This window comes from Dromiciops gliroides, chromosome 1 (genome assembly GCF_019393635.1).
Source record: "Dromiciops gliroides isolate mDroGli1 chromosome 1, mDroGli1.pri, whole genome shotgun sequence".
NCBI lineage: Eukaryota > Metazoa > Chordata > Mammalia > Microbiotheria > Microbiotheriidae > Dromiciops > Dromiciops gliroides.
Genome location: NC_057861.1, coordinates 716049769 through 716062010, shown reverse-complemented (window position 1 = coordinate 716062010; position 12242 = coordinate 716049769).

The window sequence follows — 12242 nt, the reverse complement described above, 5'->3', positions numbered from 1 at the left end:
TAGTATACTATTTATAACATAAGGTACTGTAGTATACTATACTAGTATACTAGTTACTATTAGTCACTTAACCATTAATCTTTCACTAGCATAAATCTCCTAGAACTCATGTAGATTTCCCAATAATTCTCATTTACCTCTTTAAATCCATTTATTTTTTCCTAATATCCACATTAGATATTGCTCCTTTTCTGTTTTTTCCCCAAAATTGCCTCTTGAATTACTTTAGCCTTTTTTTTTCTTTGTGCTAATAAATAAAGTTTCCATTCATTTGCTCAGATCCTGTTGCACTAATTGATATTCCATCCTGTTTTAGTGACACTTCACTTTTTCCTAGAACTGTGCTTTTCCCCTGGTTAACTTCCTTTATTCCCGTTCTTTCACAATTTGATTCAACTTGTTTGGTTTGCTTCCAGGTTTATGTTCCTCATTCATTGTTCTCATGATTCCTTTCAACATGTTGCTTATTTTAGTTGTACTTTCTGAAAACGGGCTGCTGATGAATTTGACTCCCACAATATACATATATATACATATAGATGGCTGGGGCATTTTACTTTGCTCAAGTGAACATTTCTTAACACATTTGCTAAGCCAGAAAAGAAGCACTCTTTATTTGTGGAAATTAACCAAACAAGTTAGTCCTTGCTGTAGCAAACTGAACAAAGTTATATTCCTGAACCAGTGGGGAAATTTCCACAGCCTATCAAAAATATAAGGAAATGTACATTTTAAATGCAGAATTCTAGATTTCTGCAACCATCTATTATGAATGATTTGGATCAGGAGTCAATATGAGGACATCATATCCAATAAAGTACAATGAAAGTCATCTAAAGATCAGTTAGGGGCTGGAACAGCTCTTTTTAGCAATCATATAGTCTAGTCCCTTCATTCAGTAGATGAAGGAACTGAGGCCCAGCCAGCTTGTTCCTGTGCCAGATTAAGAATCTAGGTATCCTGGGGGCGGCTAGGTGGTGCAGTGGATAAAGCACCGGCCCTGAATTCAGAAGTATCTGAGTTCAAATCCGGCCTCAGACACTTGACACTTACTAGCTGTGTAACCCTGGGCAAGTCACTTAACCCCCATTGCCCTGCAAAAAAAAAAAAAAAATCTAGGTATCCTGAAACCCAGAATGTGGCTTGTTTTTCTATGCTATGTGGCCTCCTTGCCCCAGGACCTGAATGATAACTTACCAAAATCGTGTGGTTGAATTTTACAATCCCACCCAACTTCTTATAGAAAAGTTCATAGATATTTAGTATTTTAATTAGGGTGTATCAACAAAATAAATTTATGCCCTGTTTCCTTTTCAAGCATTCAAGGGAATCTACAAATCATAAGGCACTGAGTTATTTAAAAACAGTTTAGTTCTGTAGAAAGTTTCGATTTAATTCAAGCATTTATTAAGGGACTTATGTGCAAGGTAATATGTTAGGAACTTAAAAGTCATCAACATGAAAGGGCTCCCATAGAAGGTGGCCTCTGAGCAAGGCTGAAAGGATCCTGAGGAAGAGGGAATGCTGATTTTAGGAAATAGCAAGATCAGTTTGGATGAAACACTACATAAAGTGCAGTAACATGGCCTATCAGGAAGGTTAAGCTGGAGCCGGGCAGAGAGGAGTTAGTGTTTTATCCTAAAAGAAACAGGGAAGCTACGAAAGATTAAGTAGAGGAATGACTGGTCATACCTGGACTTTATGCTCACTGTTTTCTGAGATATGTATATGGAGGATTATGCTGGGGAGGGAAGACTGAGAGAAGGAAGACTAGTTAGAAAGCTATTAGAATCATTCAGGTGAGAAGTGATGAGCACCTCTCTGGTATTGGTGCAGGGGAGGGACAATGGAGAGTGACTTTGAGGTTGTGAACAAAGGGAGATGCATGGTGTACCCTCAACAGAGGGATAGGTTGAGTGGAAAAACAATGAGTTCCTTTTTGGACGCGAGTTTGAGATGCTGATGGGACTTCTAGGTGGCCAACAAGCACTCAATGATCTCCCCAAAGAGATGGAATCTGTGTCATCTCTAACAACCCAATAAGTATTTGTCACCTAATACACTTTTCAGAAAGGAATTAGTCCTTTTTCAACTTATATAATGTGGTTTTCTGTAGTGAAAATATGTATATGCCGAGACTCAGACTTTATCTTGAGTACTCAGATGTTTTTATTAGTAAACTTGGCTTTGCTTTTGCTCTTTATAATGGTAATTTGTCAGCAACCAACAAGAATGCTGGAAAACCCCTGTGAAGATTTCAATTTTACAAAAAGTACCCAAAATTCCACCAGTTTTGCATCACAAAGTAGTGGTTAAAGTAAAGGTTTGAGTAAAGTGCCATGAATGTGGTTTTTGTGGGTGGTTGTCTCTCAAAATGACTATTAGGACTCACCAGTTATCTGACAGGGGAGATCTAGAATGACATCTATAAATATGACAAGTGTAACAAATATCTTTCCACCCCTGGTATTCTCGCCACATGATCAACTCACCGAGCATCATGCCACAGGTGCCTAAAAAAACATTCTCAAAGTTTCTGGACTGTGAATGTGTGCTAGGGATGAAGTCAGAAAAAACAGAGAAGTTGTAATAAAGAGGCGCTTGTTCCCAGCACATTTCCAAATATGGCCTAGGAAAGAAATCAGCTATATTCTTCAGCAGGGTCTCCATGAGCCTCTACCTCTCATGACAAAGGTTTTACTCACTGGTGGATTACATTTAAAATCATTACAAGAGACTGAGCACTGAAATTGCAAGTGGTTTATTATAAGGTCATGACAAACTAGCATGAACAGAGGATTCTAACACCCAGAAGTGAAACTGCCTCATCTCCGCCGGCTGGAAAGAAAACAAGATAAAAACCACTCAAAAATAATGTAAAGGTTAAGAAAACCCCAATGATGATTTTGAAAAAGAGTCCCCAAACATAGGCTATGCATCCAGCATGCGGAAATAAAGGTATAGAGCTTATAAACAGCTCCCACATATTAAACTGAAACTATAACAAATGCTCCTGTGGGCAGAATTCAGCACTAAAAAAAGATACTACAGCTCTGGCCTGGCCGGTTTTTATACAACCTTAATTTAATCCATTTAAACTGTGTTGTTACATGTTAGCTTCCAAGTTGATAATATGAATATGAAAACCAGACCAACTGGGAATGAATGGTGAAGATTTACAAGGCATTTTTTTGACAGTTCTCTGGGAGGGGGAAAAAACTCAGAATGGACGGCTGGATGTGAACGAAATGAGACTGTCTAGGTGACAAGTTAAGTTTTGAGTTATGCCAATGACAAGAAGCTTGCCCTGACCGCATCACATCCTTAAATTGGAGCCACATCTCCCAGCACTCTCCTTCCTCACTGCCTTGCCTTGAATCCCCCTTAGGTTTCTTTCTTTTTTGTTTAATCAACCAAATATCTTAGTTTTTCTCTCTACTAGCAGAGTGACCTTAAACAAATCACTAAATATCTGAGACTTAGTTTCCTCAGGAATAAACACAGAGTAGGGGCCAGAATCTAATGTTTATATGTGTGAGCAGTAGATAGGAAGTCCAGCTTGATTCCAGGGACAAGGAACGGGCTCTGGCTTGAGGGACAGGAGGCTGAAAAGCAGCTGAATATGTGAATTACCCAGAATCACCCACCTGCACTCTAACTGAGCCTGAGCTTTTTGGCTAGATGTTTACACAGGACCTACCTGCCCTTCCTCCAGACCCAGAAAGGAGGGAGATGGAGAAGTGCCTCCTGGCACTCTCCTCCATTCTTTCTAATTCGAAGTAATCCACTTTCTAGAATGGCAGGTGACAGGATTGACTGCCAGCCTGGATACTCTGAGCCAGTAAAGGGGGGGACTGAAGATCTGCTCTCAGTCCACTGCCCCTCACATCAAACATATGCCTAGAGAGATCTTTTAGTATTTCCTCAACTGCACTATGTCAAAACAGGTTATGGAAATTTCTAGAAATAATAACATTTGTAAAGCACCTGTTTGCAAGGTTCTGAAGCTACAATGACAAATAAAACGGCTTCTTGTCTTCCCAAAGCTTAAATTCTATGAAACCTTCATAGTTTAAAAAAAAATGGGTGATAGGAGAAGGTTTTTACCAATAGGATCAAGAGCAAACAAATTTCTCAAATTAGCTGAGGCCATAAACCCCATTTATATGAACATAAAATGTTGAGGGCTGTATTCCTAACACTCTATTTTAAATAAAAACATCTGGGGGCAGCTAGGTGGTGCAGTGGATAAAGCACCAGCCCTGGATTCAGGAGAAACTGAGTTCAAATCTGGCCTCAGACACTTGACACCAGCTGTGTGACCCTGGGCAAGTCACTTAACCCTCATTGCCCTGCCCCCCCCAAAAAAAGCTTTATAAAAAAACTGAATACTGTAAATAAAAATATCCAGATTACATTGAGATACTAATCAAGTTTGAGGTGGGAGAAGAAACCTACAATACAACTTATGTCCTTCAATTATTATACCTACTAGGTTAAAAAAAAAAAAAGGAACAGTCATTTATTAAGCATCTGTTACATACAGAGCACTGTGCTAGGTGGGGAGTACAAGGGAGAGGGGATATAAAGTTTACACAAGACCCGGATCCAGGCCTCACTGAACATACTCCAGCATATCTGTGCTATTCAACATTACGAAGTTCCACAACAAAGGGCTTCATGAAGTCTGATGCCGGTGGCTATTATAGACCCAGAGATTCAAGGAAGGCTTCAGAGAAGAAATGACATTTGGGTTACACTACAAATTAGGCAGAGTTCAACAGATTAAAATTGAAGAACAGGGAAAGGTGTGTGCAAAGGCATGGAGAGATGAGAGCACCCAACAGGTTTGGGAAACAAAAAACATTCTAGTTTAGCTATTTGTTGTCGTTTTTCAGTTGTGTATGACTCTCCATGACCCCATTTGGGGTTTTCTTGGCAAAGATACTGGAGTGCTTTGCCATTTCCTTCTCCACCTCATTTTACAGATGAGCAAAGTCAGGTAAACAGGGTTAAGTGACCTGCCCGGGGCCACACAGCTAGTAAGTGTCTGAGGCCGGATTTGAACTCAGAGAGATGAGTTTTCCTGGCTCCAGGTCTGGCACTTCATCCACTATGCCCTTAGTCTAGCTATGACATGTAGTAGTACATTGAGGGAATCATGTGAAATTAGGCTGGAAGGGTAAGGTGGTGCCATCTTAAGTGAAAGTGCTTGAATTCTCAACACAGGAGTTTAAACTTTATTTTGTAAATAATAGGGAGCTACTGAAGATTTTGAGCAGAGAATGGCATGACCCAGATCTGTGCTTTTTGATTCACTGGCTACACATAAAGAGAATTATATACATATAGTAGAATTATGGAAAGAAGTAGAGGGGAAAAAATATAAGAAGCTATTATAGTCATTCAAGTGGGTGAAAATAATGACCAGCACTAGGTCGATGGCACTAGACAAAATCAAAGGATATTTTGCAGGTAAGATGGAGACTACTGGATAGACTGTATATGAGAGGGAGGGAGAGGAAGGAATCAATGGGGGCAGCTGGATGTCGCAGTGGATAGAGCCCTGGAGTCAGGAGTACCTGAGTTCAAATCCAGCCTCAGACACTTAACACTTACTAGCTGTGTGACCCTGGGCAAGTCACTTAACCCCAATTGCCTCACTTAAAAAAAAAAGGAATCAATGGTAATGCCAACGCTGCAATTGTAAGCAGCCAGGCAATGGTGGTGCCACCCAGGGAAGTCGTTATGTCAGAAGAAGCTGCAGATTTAGGAGAAGGAAAAGGAAGTAGTGCAGTTTGGGACAGGGGCTCTTAGCCTCTGTGTCATGGTGAAACCTAGAGACCCCTTTGCAGAATAATGATTTTAGATGCATAAAATACACAGGATTACCAAGGAAAGTAATCATATTGAAATACAGTTATCAAAATATTTTTAAATGAGTGGCTACAGCTAGTAGGCCAGCTAAACCAATTAAAAAGTTATTGGAATAAGTCTGATGGACAATGAAAACTGAGGAGGTGCCTGAAGTGGGGTGGAGCCTATGTTATTGAAGAGATGTTGTAGACATAGTATGGATACGACTTGGAAACTGTTAGGGCATGGGAGGTTGAAAGAGAACATTAAAAAAAAAAAGGGATAACTGAGGTTGGGAACCTGAGTGACTATAGGGAAATTTGCTGAATGACTTTGGTTGTGGGGTGGAAGGCTGGATATGTAGATTTGGAAGTTATGTGCATAAAGATGATAATTGAGCTTCTAGGAGATCATGAGATCATCAAGGGAGAGAGTGTAGAGAGCGTCTTAGAGAACAATCATACTTAGTGGTCAGGAAGACCATGATCCAATAAAGCGAATTGAGAAGGAATAGTCAGGTGGGAGAAGAATCAAGAAAAGCCAAGAGAAGAGAGAGTGTCTAGCAGGTTGGACAAGAGAACTAAATGTGGTGTCTCTGAATCCAAGGGCGATGGAGAATATCTAGTAGGGAGGGGATGGTTAATAATATCAAAACTCCAAAGGCCAACAAGAATTGGGTAAAGTCAATCATAGTTCATTAGAATGACATCAAGAACACAGGAGGAGGGATTAGACTTCTGATGGAGCAAATCAGCTGCCAAACCTTGTCATTTCTACATCCGAAATATCTCTCACCTTGGTCTCCTCTCCACCCACACAACCATCCTGGCCTAGGACCTCATCACCTCTTCCCTGGCTATTACAGTAACTTGTAGCTTGGTCTCCCTGCCTCAAGTCTAGCTTCACTCCAATCTCTCCTCCACACAGCAGCTGAGGTGATTGTCCAAAAATACAAGCCTTGCAGTATCACTCACCTAGTCAACAGGCTCCTCAAAAATCAAGTGCCAAGTCCTCTTTGGCGAATTTACAGCCCTTCTCCAGCTGGTGCCAGCTTACCTTTCCAGACCCATACTGCTCCTTTCCTAGCACACTACGGTTTAGCCAAACTGACCTCCTTCCTGCTCTTCATATACAGTGCTCTCTCAGTGTATCAAGGCTCAGCTCAAGCATCAGCTTCCACCTAAAGCCTCTTCTAAGCCCCCTAGCTACCAGTGCCTTCCCCTGCTATAAATCACCTTGCCTATATTTTATAGAGACACACAGGCATACATACATGTCAATGAGCATTTATTAAGCACTTACTGCATGCCAAGCATAACACATGTGTGTCAATGTTCATTTCCTTGGCTAAGTTGTAAATACCTCGAAGGCAGAGACTTTTACTTTTGTCTATGAATTCTCTATACCTACCATTGTGCCTGGCAGATATTAGGCACTTAATAAATGACTATTGATTGGGAATTAGAGGGACCTTTGATGGAAGGAAAGAAAAGAATAAATGGGTGATGAGGCTAAGGTGTTGTGAGGAATGCAAGTGGGGAGCTGATGGAGTCCACCTCAGCTGGCAGCAAGCCTTGCAATGATCCTACTTCATCTTCTCTAAGTGTAGGCCATAGGGATGTGGTTGGGGGCAAGAGAGGTGGGAAAAGAAAAGCTTTGAAACATTCTCTGTAAAGAACTAGATAAGAATAATAAAATGGCAACCAATCAAATTGGGTCCCTTAATTGAAGCCTGAGAGACTGAGGCCCTTGCTTCTGAAGGCTACTTCCTGTCTCTATTCCCACTGTGCTTAGAGAAATCCTGGTGTTTTACAAAGCCTTGTCTTCCCTTCAGTTTAGGGAAATAGAGTACCTAGTCTGGAGTTAGAAGACACCCGAGTCTGGCTCATGGCTTCTCGGCTTAGCAACTTCGTGATCTTGGACACATCTCAACACTTCTCTGGGTCCCAATGCCCTCTTCTATAGAAGAGGACAGCCCCTTTCTGCTCTAATGAGATGATCCCTTGATCCTACTTGGAAGACCTCTATGGGCTCCCCAGTAAGTCGTAGGGTCCACATAGTAGGAGCACAGAAAGTCATACATAGTTCATGTACTTCACTGTGAAGTAGAAGGCAAAATTGTTGATCAAATCTAAAGTATAAAATATAGTTGACTCAGTGGCTATTTATTCATAAAGACCTTTGCTTTTAACTTCTGATATTTCATTATCTTATTTAAGCCTCTCCTTGGTATTTTCAATGAGATTTTAACTCAATGAAACTAGGCTTTACCTATTTCTTCAGTATGTAACCCAGTGCATTCATATTTGTTGTTCAGTCTCAGTTTTGTTCAGACTCTGACAAAGTCATGGGGTATTCTTGGCAAAGTTACTGCAGTGGTTTGTCATTTCTTTTTCCAGTATATTCCCATTTTACAGATGAGGAGCAGAGGTAAATAGGGATTAAGTGATTCACCCAGGGTGGCAGAACTAGCAAGTGACTGAATCTGGATTTGAACTCAGATCCTCCTGACTCCAGGCTCAGTGCTCTAGCTGCCAGAATTTCATATGGTATGCCTTTAATAAATGTTTAATGGATAAATGAATGAACAAAGACATTCTCAACTTTCATAAGACTGTCAAGGGTTCCACGAGCTAGGACAGCCCTGATAAATCCCAGCTAGAGGTGACAGAGTTTTAATCTAAAGCCATTCTTCTAACTTCCTTCTAATGAGCTGCAACAAGTGCAGGTCAGTGGCTATCCCTTTTTCTGGTTGCTCCTTGACCAGCCAGGAGTAATGGCAAAGATGATGAACAGACACCAAGCTTCTCCTTCTCTAAGAGATGTCCGACCAGTTTCAAAATGGCAGCTCCCATTCTTCCAGGCCATACTTATCTACACTGTTAATTCCAATTGCATTCCCGGTCTTTATAATGTAATATACCTGAATTGTTCTCCATGTGCCTCCATGAAAGAAGCAAAGGCTCTCTAAAGGTAGAGTTTACCCATACTGCTCTACCACTTTCCCCTGTCCTTCTCCCCCTTCCCAAGGACAACATTTGCTAAGCAAATAGTGTGGGCTCAACAAATACTTGATTGATTTACAGTTACAGCTATGTGCTCATCTACCTTAGCTGCCTGTAGGCACTGTGACAATTTACAGACCATCCCAGAAAAGGTAAAAGGTACACTAAGTACTGTGATAAAAACAGATAAGCATGTCAATGTCAGCTGAATGTAAAGCTTAACTTATAGTCACAGTTTTCCAAAAAGGGTTTGACATAGCTATTTTTTAAAAAGATGCTGATTCTCCTTGATAACGCCTGAGAGAATCCCTTTCATTTGAATTGTACCTAAAATGCATTTGTCAGAAGGCAGCACATTACTTTTTGGTTGCTCCTATTTGATGATGAAAATTATTTAGCTTAAATTAAGGGGGTGGGAGGGGAATTAGATCTTCAGAAATGTTTCCTAGTCTTATTATTCTATAATCATGCTGATGCCCTGACCTGTTCAGCCCGTTTTTTTTGGAGCTTGAGAGAATGTGACCTCCCTCTATTCACATTCAGATCAGATATGCAATAGCATAATTTAATGACATTACTTATTTTGTTCCTTTCAAGATTTAAGCCCTCGCTTAGATCATGCTTGGACAACTCTGCTCAAATCATTCTTTGTCTTACAGGATTACTCCATTTGCTAGTTCCCAATCCCAATCTTTAGATCTTGCAATGTCCTTTTTTTCCTTCTCAATTCTTTGTTACTTAGGTGAGACACAACACAGAAACACTGCAAAATGTTTACTTGTGTTTAAACCACTTTAAATTTTCTATTCAGATTTTTATTTTAAATTTATCGCTGACAACACAAGTAAACATAACCCATATTTACATAGTTCTTTAAAATTTAATTTGGGGCAGCTAGGTGGCACAAGCACCGGCCTTCAGGAGTACCCAGGTTCAAATCTGGCCTAAGACACTTGACATTTACTAGCTGTGTGACCCTGGGCAAGTCACTTAACCCTCATTGCCCCACCAAAAAAAAAAATTTAATTGGCATTTTTCTAACTAGTGATCCAGTAAATTAACTACAGATAGGGCTTGGGATAGGTAAGGTAGGCAACTTTCCAGAATGCAACACGTAATGGTATGTCAAGAAAAGTTGTTTTTAAAATCTCATTTTCAATGCTTAGAAATCCTGCTTGCCATGACCCATGACATATAGATATGTACTATGTGCAAAGTCAAACATTTTACTGTCTACAATAACAGGGAGGTGCAGAGCACGGGTGCAGTTTTCAAATCTTACCCAAAGTGTGGGTGCCTTGCCTCATTTCTGGACCTGAGGATACAAAGTTGAGTATATATCCCATAAACTTGAGCTATATAATATGGAAAGTTCAGGGTGGGGAGAGAGTTTAGCAAAATGCTCTTCTTCCTCCTGAGCATTCTTTTAACCTAAAATATAAAAAGAATTTCCTAATTCTGGCTGAACTTTATTAACAATGTGTAGATCTGGTTTGCATCCCACTTGGAGCCTCCAAAACAGACCCCAAATATACACTGGATCAGAGGATCACAGATTTAGAGCAGGATGGGACCCCATAAGTCATCCAGTTCACCCCTTTCATTTTATAGACATGTGAAATGAGCCCCAAAGGATAAGTAACTTGTCCATGGTTGTACAAATGATTTAGACTAAAACTAGGATTTAAGCCAAGGGCCTCTCACTCCAAATTCAACAATTTTCCCACTATTCCATCTCAGTATTAATTCCACATCTATACAAAAGTGGAATCTGTTTGCATTTTTGACTCAATTGCTACTCCTGGCATTATCAACTTCTTTAGTTCCATTTTTAAAAAATCTGATTGACCTACTAGCGCTGTGACCCTGGGGTCACTTAACCCTCATTGCCCCACAAAAAAAAAAGAAAGAAAATCTGGTTGTTCTAACATGCCTATATATGAAAGGTCACCATCACCACTACCACCATCATCACCACCACCACTACTATTTTAAAGGTGACTCCTAATAAGTACTAAGTAAGTATGAAAAGGGGCACTTTTGCATGTGGTTTCATCTGATCCTCCTAATAACACTATGTGGTAGGCAGGACAGGTATTATCCCCATTTTGTCAATGAAGAAACTGAAGCCAGAGAAGGGACTTGGCCCAAGGGGCTAGAAAGCAGGGCTTACAGTCAGGCCAAGTCTCTTTCTACTACCTCACCTTCTTTATCATTCCTGTTAGGGATACTTCTTTATGACTTGTTAAAACACAATAGAGGGGCAGCTAGATGGAGTCAGGAGTACCTGAGTTCAAATCCGGCCTCAGACACTTAACACTTACTAGCTGTGTGACCCTGGGCAAGTCACTTAACCCCAATTGCCTCACTAAAACAAAACAAAACACAATAGAGCATAAAAACAAGCCCTTCATTTTGTACCAAAGATAATAGCTGACATTAACACTGCTTTAAGGCTTATAAAGGGTTTTGTATACACTATCTCACTTGGCCCTTGCAACTACCCTGTACAGAATATTCTACAAATATCAACCCCATTTTATAGATGAGGAAATTGAGGCTGAGAGAAATGAAGTGGTTTACCAATGGTGTCACCTGAGTTCAACTCTACAGCTCCTGCTGCTACTCATTTTTATAGCAAAGATGGAAAACATCCATGAAGGCTGGAGTAGTTTTCAACAAAGCCTTTTCCCCCCAAGCCATTTATCACACTAAAGTTCTTTGGAATACCCAACACTGATGTGAAGCCTTATTAGATAACCATAATTTTAAAACTTTTCCCAATTCCTACAGACTAAGGGAATTAACATAATCAATCACTGTCTAATAATAATGGTCTCAGAGTGAATGTAAAAGGGCACCCAAAGAGAGTTCATACTTTCCGGATCTATTTCTGTTACCATGAGAGAAATAACTAAACTTGACTGTGAGCACTTTAAGACTTTAGGTGTGTCCTTCAAAAAAAATAAACAGATGGGTTCTCCCAGTGTCTAAGCAACTCTTGAATAATATTTAAGCATGAGACTTGCTAAGAGTCCCATGCTTGAATACCCAAGTCAAGAGACCTAGGTTCCTACTTCCAGTTTTTCCACTAATTAGCTATGTCACCCTAAGCAAGTCACAAATTCTCTGAGGCCTCTTTCCTTCTCTGAAAAATGTGGGTGCTGGCAAAGATGATCTCTTGACCCTACCTATTCAAAAATTCAGATTCTGTCATTGCTGACACCACAGTGTCTCAATTAGGCTCAAAAGGTTGCCTGATATACAATAAAATTACAATACGGTAACACCTTTCTCCTAAAGAAAATCAGTATTTTCACATATTTCACCTCTCTTTACATCATCCCTAGATATCTAGCCAGATGCAAGTTGTAACATCCC